A 10148-nucleotide genomic window follows, 5' to 3' on the forward strand; every position below is an offset into this window, starting at 1 on the left:
TTTGCCCCTGGGGCTTAGTAAGGCCATTCCTCAGCACAGCTTTCACAGGGCACTTTGGACACCGCCTCTGGGAAGCCCTCCCTGACTGCAGCCCATCCACCCAACCCTTGGCCCTGAGCATCCCCTCGCTGGTCATCACTGCCCCAAATGGACATCTGCACACACCCATGATGGCCCCTCTGGTCCCATGCCTGCATCCGGGGTGCACACGCACCCATCAGCCCAACAGCGTATGCTGGGCCCAGCTCCTCAGGTCACCCAGGCCTGTTGGGATGAGCCCCTGAAGCAGCAGAAGCTCTTGGGGGCTGAGGGTCCCTCTGGGCTGGGGGCTGGAGGTGGGCTTATGCTGCCACAGGTGCCCCAAAAAGCCCCCAGGGACTTAGCACTGGGCAGATCTACCCCACCCACCACAGGAGTGGCTCCCTGCAGGTGAGGGCTATAGCCCCCCAGGAGAAGTCTCTTTCCTCTAAAAACTGTCAAGGGCGACAGGCTGACCATGGAGTGGGCAGGTGGGGGGCACAGAGATCCTCCCAGGAGAGGGCGAGTGCCTGGGTGGGTCCCCACCATCAGACCCCCGGTGTACATGTCCCATGCAGATGTCCCCATGTCCCATCCACCTGGGGGGCAGCCGGTCTCTAGGTTCAGCCCCCACATGACAATGGGGAGGGGGTGTAGTTTCCACGGAGGGTGACAGGGCCCCTACACATACACTGCAGTGCAGGAAACAAAGGGGAAAAGGCCTTGGGGGCCTGCCGGGATTTCCCTCCACCTTCCCCCCCATCTCCCCCCCATCTGCACAAGAACCCAGCTTCCAACAGGTGTGGGGGGGCTCCCAACACAGGGCAGAGTCTCAGTTGGCGCGTACCCCTGCTCACAGGTGGGCCCTGAGCTGCCCGCCAGGCCTCTGAGGGTGACTTCAGACCCCAGGGTCCCCTGGCACCTACTGCTCCAGGGGAAAACAAGACATAATATCTCTTTTCTCTCTTCCATGTAGTTTTCTTCACTTCCAATGCCTAGAAGATTCCAGAGAAGCCAGCTAGGCTGTGTGGGTCTAGAAAAGAGGATTCTGGACTAAATATGGCCCAGGGAAACAACAGTGGTTCTGCACAGAATGTTTTAGGGCATCCACGTGACCAGGAGGGGTCCATTTGGTGAGCAGCACCAACGGTAAAATCACACCTGTGTGACCAGAGACTGTACCTGCCCCTCACTGAGCAATTTTGGCTATCCCAATGTAATCCTCTCCCTTAACTGACTCTTGGACCTTTGGAGTTTCCCAGAAAAGATGGATTTTTTGCAAGAAAAAGGATTTGAGATTCTGATCAGCCAGGGAGTTTTGACCTGCTCCATTTCCGACCTGAGCCGATTCACTCCTCCTTAGCCAACCTGGTGGTCCCCCACTCCGGAGAGGTCACCATGTTGATACCGAACTTAGTGCGCACACCTGATGGGCACAGCGCACCACAGTCCAGAAGTCCTGGGCTCCAGCGATCTTCCCGCCTCAGCCTCCCAGGTAACTAGGACTGCAGGCAGCAGAGTTCCTGCCCCTGGACTCGCCACCCCCACCCGCACCTGCCGGGGAATTGCCAGCCCCCTCCCACCTGCCCCCGGACTCGCCACCCCCCACACCTGCCCTGGGACTCACCACCCCCCTGACACCCGCCCTGGGACTCTCCACGCCCTCCCACGCCTGCCCCGGGAATCACCGACCCCCCCACACACTTCTCGCGGGCTCGCGGCCCCTCCCTGAAAGCCTGAGAGCTCCGCTAGCGGAGGATGGATTTGAGCAGCTGCTTTTCTCCATGTCTCTCCAATTAAAAATTCCTTCCTTCCTTGGCAACCCTGGTCTCAATCATTGGATCTTTGTGCAAGGAGCAACTGGATCTAGACGCAAACCCCCTGCAGTGTGGACAACAGGAAGACTCTTCCAGAAGGTGCCATTGCCGCCAAGACCGCCAAGAAACCGCAGGGCTGGCACAAGTCCCAGGATCAGGACAGTGCACCCCGCGGGTGACGGAAAGAGCCGAAAGTTGGCGACAAAGGCCGGGGACCACGGGAAGGGCCGAAGAGGTTCCGCGAAGAGAGCCAAAAGGCCTCAGGGAGGACCGAGTTACGACGGAGAAGGCCGAGGATGGACGGAAACCACCGAGGGTTGAGGAAGAGAGCCGAAGGGCGGATGGGCGGTGGGGCCCTGCAGCCAAGGCTCCGGGGATGCACAGAAAGAACGTAGGGAGGAAAGGAGAGTGGCCAGGGGGCCGGCAGCGATGAGGGAGGGGACGGTAAGGAGGGCTGCGGGGGTGGCGGGGAGGGAGTGACTGGGCGGGCCCAGGGTGACACGGATTTCTGCAGAGCGGTCGGAAGGGAGGGGGCGGCAAGGGGTCCTGGAGGGGGTGGCTGGGCAGGGCAGGAGTGACCAGCTGTGCGGGGTGGTGGGGGGTGGCCCGCAGGGACTGACTGGGTAGGGGCCCGGGGCACAAGGTGGGCAGGGTGTGGCAGAGCTGTAGGGAGAGCTGGAGGTGGGGGTTCTGGGAGGTGGGGAAGCGGTAGGGAGGGGGGTGGGCAGGAGGAAGTGACTAGACAGGGAGTAGGAGGAGACCAGGTGTGTGGGGTAGGGAGGAGCTCCAGGGAGGGCAGGAGGTGGGGGTTAAAGGAGGTGTGGAAGCTGTAGGGAGGGGGGGTGGCCCAGAGGGAGTGACCAGGAGGCAGAGAGCCCCACTTTCAGCCAGTGGGGTGCACACCCCTTGCACATCCCAGGCGGCTCCCTTGCCCAGGGCCCCTGCACTGACACAAGACTGTGTGAGGTGGGGAGGGGCCTGGGACTGCCTGCAGGTTGCTCTTCTGAATTCAAGTGAAGTTTGGGGAAGACACTTGGATACAAAACAGGAGAGGAGCCCTTTTACCTACAGTTTTTGAGGTTTTTAACGCAACTCACTCCCCTCAGTACAGCACATAGGGTAGATGTACCCACATTACACATGGGTGAGCTCAGGGGAGCTCATAGGAGACTTCAGGGTGGGAGGCAGGAGCCTGGATGTGTCCAGAAATGACTGAGGCACACTGTGTGGGCAGAGAGAGCCAACCCTGGTGTCCTACCACCTTCCTCCTGTCACCTACAGCTCCCGCAGGAACCGCCTCCTGGCCCACAGCAGCAGAGACTCCAGCCATCACACACATGCTCCACACCTGACTGCAAGGAAGAGATGGAGAATGGCTGCTCCTCCCTTCCAGATCTGCCCAGGAATTCCAGTGGCCCCCTGCTCACCACTTAGTCCTGTACCCCCCCTGGGATGTGCAGGAGCCCGGGAGAAAAAGCCTTTTTAGATGCCCAGCCCAGCGAGTTCCTGGTCTCTTACAGAAAAGGAAGAAAGACATGCATCAAGGTAAGCTAAGCGGCTGTCACAGCCGCCAGCCCATTGGGACTCCTGGAGAGCCACCAGATGATCTGTTGTGTGTAGGCCACTCCCACCTGGGATTTAGGGAACCTGGGATATCACACAAATGAGCCCTGGTCTGCAGGCCTGTCCCCCCAGGGATTTAGGGAATCTGGGACAACCCAACAGATGAGCCCCAATCTGTAGGCCAGTCTACCAAGGGATTTAGGGAGCCTGGGACAAGCCACAGATGAGCTGTGGTCTGTAGGCTACACCTCCTAGGGATTCAGGGAACCTGGTACAGCCCACAGATGAGCCCTGGTCTACAGGCCAGCCCCCCCAGTGATTTAGGGAACCTGAGACATCCCAAAAATGAGCCCTGGAATATGGACAGTCCCCCCAGGGATTCAGGGAACCTGGGACAGCCAACAGATGAGCTCCGATGTGCATGTGAGTCCCCCCCCAAGGATTTAGGGAATGTGGGACAGTCCACAGATGAGCCCTGGTCTGGAGGCCAGTCCACCCAGGGATTTAGGGAAACTGGGACATCCCAATAGATGAGCCCTGGTCTGTAGACCAGTCCTCCCTGGGATTTAGGGAACCTGGGACATCCCACAGATGAGCCCTGGTCTGTAGGCCAGTCACCAACCTGGGATGTAGGGAGCATGGGACAGTGCACACATGAGCCCTGGTATGTACAACAGTGCCCCTCAGGAATTAAGGTAACCTGGAACATTCCACAGATGGACCCTGGTCTGTAAGCCAGTGCTCCCCAGGGATTTGGGAACCTGGAACAGCCCACAGAGGAGCCCTGGTCTGTAGGCCAGTCTCCCCCCCCCCAGGGATTTAGGGAACCTGGGACATCCCACAGGTGGGCTTTGGTCTGTAGGCCAGTCCCCGCAGGGATTTAGGGAAGCTGGGAAATCCCATAGTTAATCCCTAGTCTGTAGGCCAGTCCCCCCAGGGATTTAGGGAAGCTGGGACATCCCACAATTAATCCCTGCTCCTTAGGCCAGACTCCCCCAGGGATTTAGGGAACCTGGGAAAGCCTAGATATGATTCCTGGTCTGTAGATCCATGCCCCCAGGGATTTAGGGAACCTGGGATGTTCCACAGTTGGGCCTTGGTCTGTAGGCCCGTCTCCCCCTGTGATTTAGAGAACCTGGGACATCCCACAGATGAGCCCTGCTGTGTAGGCCAGTCCCCCCAGGGATTTAGGGAACCTGGGACTTCCCACAGTTGAGCCTTGGTTTGTAGGCCAGTCCCCCCCTGAAATTTAGAGAATCTGGGACATCCCACAGGTGAGCCCTGGTCTGTTCGCCAGTCACCCTTGGGATATAGTGAATTTGGGCCATCCCACAGATGAGCCCTAGTCTGTATGCCAGTCACCACCTGGGATGTAGGGAACCTGAGACAGCCCACAGATGAGCCCTGGTATGTAGGCAAGTCACCCCCAGGAATTAAGGGAACCTGGAATATTCCACAGATGATCCCTGGTTTCTAGGACAGTGACGCCCAGGGATTTGGGAACCTGGGACAGCCCACAGGAAAAGCAAGGTAAGCAAGAGCAAGCATTGTTGTTCAGACTTAAGTGGTGCCCTTCCGCATTGCTAAGAATCCCTCATGATATAGTCATCCTTCTCTTCTTGGTATGAGAGGGAGACACCTTTACAAATGGAAGTAGGTCTCCTTCACAGACGTAAATTTCCCTGACAAAAAGGTAACTTCTGGCCTGTTTTCAGAGCTTCTCCTGGGTCTGCAGTGTTTCAAAATTATCAGCTCAAAATAATCTTTACGTTGGGCTGGGCATGTTGGCTCATGCCTATGATCCCAACATTTTGGGAGGCCAAGGCAGGAGGCTCCGTGGAGCCCAGGAGTTCAACACCAGCCGGGGAAATACAGCAAGGACCCATCTGTACACACACATAAAAAATTATTTGACAGTGGTGGCTCATGCTTGTAGTCCCAGCTACTTGGGAGGCTGAGGATCGCTTCAGCCTAGAAGTTCAAGGTGGCAGTGATCTGTGTTCATGCCACTGCACTCCCACCTGGGTGACAGAGACCCTGTCCAAAACAATAACAACAAGAAAAAGAGCTATATCTTGGGGTGGCATATTCTAGTCTTCTACGCTGGCTTCCAAAGTGACTGTGTACCATTATGCATTCTACCAGCAATGAATGAGAATTCCTGCCTTTCCTCCAGCAATGGTTTGTCCTTTTTTTTTTTTTAAAGAGTTTAGTCATTCTAGGAGGCGTGCTGTGGTATCTCATTGCTGCTGTAATCTGCTGTCTCCTAATGATATATGATGCTGAGCATCGTCTTTTATGATTATTTGCCATCTATGTATCTTCTTTGGTCAGGTGTGTGTTGAGATCTGTACCCCTTTGTAGTCAGGGTGTTTGTCTTCTTATTGCTGAGTTTTAAGAATTCTTTTTATATGTAGAATGTGAATTATTCCTCCGGTATGTATTTTGCACATATTTCTTATCATTCTGTGGTTTGTCTTTTTATTCTCTGAACTTGGTCTTTCACAGAGTATAAATATTGAATGTTATCAAAGCCATGGTATTATTTTTTCTGTTGTGGATGAGATTTTTGTTGTTGTTGTTGTGTGTTAAAACCCATCACCAAACCCAAGGCCACGTAAATTTTCTTCTGTGTTTCTATTCCGAATCTTTAAAGTTTTGCATTATAGTTGAAGTCTGAGGATGATTTTGAATGAATTTTAATATCAGTTGTAAAGTTTATATTTACACTTATTTCATTCCATATGTTTTCCTCTTAATTGTTCCCTCCCTCACGGTTTTTCTGAAAGACACAGGACAGTGAACCCATCTGAGTTTGAATTTGCAGATCCTGGCTCCGAAGACGCTGGACTCGGAATTTAACTGGTTCCCCAGCAAGGCCAGGAGGGAGTGCTCGTCACTGTAGGCCCCGCCCCATGAGCACCGAGGGCTTCCGTGCCTGGGCGGGCTGGCAGGAGGTGGAGCGCCCGTCATGCCCTGCGGCTTTGCACGGGGTGTTGCACCTGGCGTGAGAGGACGCAGTGCCGCCATGTTAGCGTCGCCCCACAGGAGGTGTTTCTGTGCCGCCTGCCGGCCTGGCCTCAGACCAGAGCGAGTGCGACCTCTTTGTCCTCACTCAGACGTGAGGCCCTGAGGGAGAGTTCAACCTTCCTGTCTGAGCCCCAAGGGCACCGACTTCCTGTCCTCAGCCGGGCCGGTCCTCAGAGACGCGGGAGGGGCTCCATGTGGACATTTGGAAATGGGGTACCCACAGTTTCCACCACACTGAGGTCCCCCATGCCCAGGATGTGGTGGCCACGGGTGTGACGTCCAAGCGGTGGCCTCTCCACCCTAATTGGGTGTCAGATTTTGAGCTGGACATGGGTCTGGCTCAGCCTCTGTGAGACAGTTCGTTGTCATCTCTGTTTCACTGCCAGGGTGTTCAGGTGGTTGTTCACAAACGTAGTTTCCTTACAGTAATTTCCTCCTTCCAGGGAATGTGCCATCGCAGCGGAAAGTCCTCTGTGTCCTGCCTTCAGAGTCTCAAGCGTCATTGCTGTGTGAGGTCTGCTACTTCACGGTAAGTACTCCCGTGTGTTTTACTGTGTGTTTTGCAGCAGCCACATGCTCCCAGGTCATCACCGTTAACCCCAAATCAGGAAATACACCTTTCTCCCTGACAATCCAATCCACCAGGCCCGCTTCACCGCCTTCCCCAAGTGGGAGAAAAATGTGTCTTTCCCTTCAGTTCCAGTTTTCTTTTTCTGGAACTGTTTCTGAGACTATCCCTCAGTTTCCCAGCCTTGGCAGATCTAAAGAGCAGAGGTGACTCCAAGGTGGGTGTGGGCAGTGCTTCCTCCTGAGTAGCACAGGACTGCCATGGCTTGTAGACCCTGGGCAGTCCTGCCTGCTACCCTCTCCCATGTAGTCTACCCCAGCTGCCTGCAGTCTACTCTGCTTTCATTTTTAGGTGCACAGAAGGCTTTTGGTGTCTCGGGTCTTTTATTCATGTTCTGTCAACCTGTCCACACATTTGACACCCTTAGCAAATTTTCTAAGACTTTGCCCAGCTAGACCCTTAAAGTCACAGCAGTTTGTAATATCTACAGTAGAAAAAGTGGATGATGTGATTTTTCAAAAGACAAAAAGATTTCTCTTTTTCTTTCATTCTTTTGAGACAGAGTCTCACTGTGTTACCTGGGCTGGAGTGCCATGGCATCAGCCTAGCTCACAGAGGCCTCAAACTCCTGGGCTCAAGCCATCCTTCTGCCTCAGCCTCCCAAGTATCTGGGACTACAGGCATGTGATACCATACCCGGCTAATTTTTTCTATATATTTTTAGTTGTCCAGCTCATCTTTTTCTGTTTTTAGTTGAGATGGGGTCTCGCTCTTGCTCAGGCTGGTCTCAAACTCCTGAGTTCAAATGATCCACCCACCTCGGCCTCCCAGAGTGCTAGGGTTATAGGCATGAGCCACCGCTCCCAGCCACCCCCCAAAAAATTATTATTTGATATATCATGTGTAAGAATCACCTTCGATTTATATATATACCAAGGAAATAGTAGCTAAACACAGAGTTCGTATTTGGGATAATCACTATAGAAAAATTTAATCTCACTGCCAAAGGAAAGGCAAATGGCCCAGTTGATCATGGAAACTTCATAAGAGTTTACTGAACCACATATTACCTTACTATAATTCTCTAGCTGTGTGTGTGCACATGTGTGTGCACACCAGTTGCAAGGTATCTCAAGTTTGCACACTTATGTTTACATCACCAATCGATATAGTTAAATGATAAAGTCCTAGTCCATATTATGACAATGTATATAAATATGTGAAAGGACCTTTTAAAATTTCACCATTTTTACCACTTGTGAATATATAATTCAATGGAGTGTCATACATTGCCCATGTTGTGCCACCATGTATTTATTAATAGTTCCAAATTTTTTTTTCTTCCGCTGAAGGAAACTCAAAGCCCATTACGAAGTCACTTATGTTTCCCTGTCCCCCAAGTCCCTGGCAAGCACTAATCTATTTTTCATCACCATGGATTTGCCTGCTCTGGACATTTCATACAAATGGATTCATATAATATGTCACCTTTTGTGTCTGATTTCTTTCACTTAGGACATTTTTGAGGTTCATCCATGTTGTGATATACATCAGTGCTTCATTCCTTTTTTCTGTATGATTAAATACATACAGCATTCATCATTCTTTTTTTTTTTTTTTTTTTTGAGACAGAGTCTCGCTTTGTTGCCCGGGCTAGAGTGAGTGCCATGGCGTCACCCTAGCTCATAGCAACCTCAAAGGCCTGGGCTTAAGCGATCCTATTGCCTCAGTCTCCAGAGTAGCTGGGACTACAGGCATGCGCCATCATGCCCGGCTAATTTTTTCTATATATATTTTTAGTGGTTCAGATAATTTTTCTTTCTATTTATAGTAGAGATGGGGTCCTGCTCAGGCTGGTCTCAAACTCCTGACCTCAAGCGATCTACCCGCCTCGGCCTCCCAGAGGGCTAAAATTACAGATGTGAGCCACCTCGCCTGGCCTAGCATTCACCATTCTTAAGTGCACACTTTAGTGGCATAAACCACATGCACATTGTTGCATAACCATCACCACCATCCATCTCCAGAATTTCTTTGATCTGCCCCAAGTGGAACCCTGTACTCGTTAAACACCCACTTTGTATTTTCTCTTCCCCAAGCCCCTGGAAACTACTCCAGCTACCTCATAAGTAGAGCATACTCTATTTGTCATTGTGTGCCTGGGTTGTTTCACTTAGCACGATGTCATTACGTAAGTCAGAATTTCCTCATTTTTAAGGCTGAGTTATATTTCATTGTGATGGATGGACCACATTTTATTTTTCTACTCATCTGTCAGTGGACACTTGTATTGCTTCCACCTTTTGGCACAGTAAATAATGCTGCCATGAATGTGGGTGTTCAAGTCCCTGTTTTCAATTCTTTTCAGTATATACCCAGAAGTGGAATCACTGTGTTGTAAGTGAATTCCATGCTTAATTTTTGAGGTAGTGCCATATTGTGTTCCATAACAACTGCTCCATTTCAGTTTTCTCTTTCCTTTTTATGGCTGAATAATATATCAGGTTATGATATACCTAATTTTGCTTATCCATCCATCTGTTGATGGACGTTTGGGTTGTTTGCACCTTTCAGCTATTGTGAACAGGGCTGTGATAAATATTCATGTATAAGTTCTTGTTTGAACACTTGTTTTCTAATCTTTGGAGTATGTACCTTGGAATGGAATTGTTGAGCTATGGTAATTCTGCATGTAAATTTTTGAGGGAAGATTCAACTAGTTTACACAGCCTGTACCATTTTATACTTCTACAAGCAGTGTTTAAGGGTATCCAGGTTTTCTGTATCCTTGCCAACAGATATCTTTAATTTTTTTTAACAATAGCCTTTCAAGCGTATGTGAGTGGGTATGTCATTGTGGTGTGAATTTGAATTCCAGATGACCTGTGACCTGGGCATGGACTCTGAGCAGGGCCAGTTGTTTCTGTCAGGACGACCTGTGATCCTGGCCTGGACTCTTAGCAGTCACAGTTGGTGGAGTCCATGAGGACAACCTGTGACATTGGTGCAGATTCTGCGCAGGCACAGTTTCTGGTGTCTGTCAGGGAGTGATCAGGAGGCGGGGGGCCCCACTCTCAACCATGGGGTGTGCACCCTTGCACATCCTGGGCTGCTCCCTTGCCCAGGGTGCCTGCAGTGACACAGGACTGTGT

The 10148-nt window shown here is 51.7% G+C and overlaps 1 long non-coding RNA gene across 1 annotated transcript; it reads left to right on the forward strand.

The window, feature by feature from the left end:
- Positions 1-2188: 2188 nt before the first annotated feature.
- On the forward strand, positions 2189-5154 carry LOC123640037. The gene is made up of 3 exons (XR_006735855.1): positions 2189-2279; positions 3117-3380; positions 4858-5154. It is a non-coding gene; the product is annotated as an uncharacterized LOC123640037 (long non-coding RNA).
- Positions 5155-10148: the final 4994 nt, after the last annotated feature.

The sequence above is a fragment of the Lemur catta genome, chromosome 1 (genome assembly GCF_020740605.2).
Source record: "Lemur catta isolate mLemCat1 chromosome 1, mLemCat1.pri, whole genome shotgun sequence".
Classification (NCBI taxonomy): Eukaryota; Metazoa; Chordata; class Mammalia; order Primates; family Lemuridae; genus Lemur; species Lemur catta.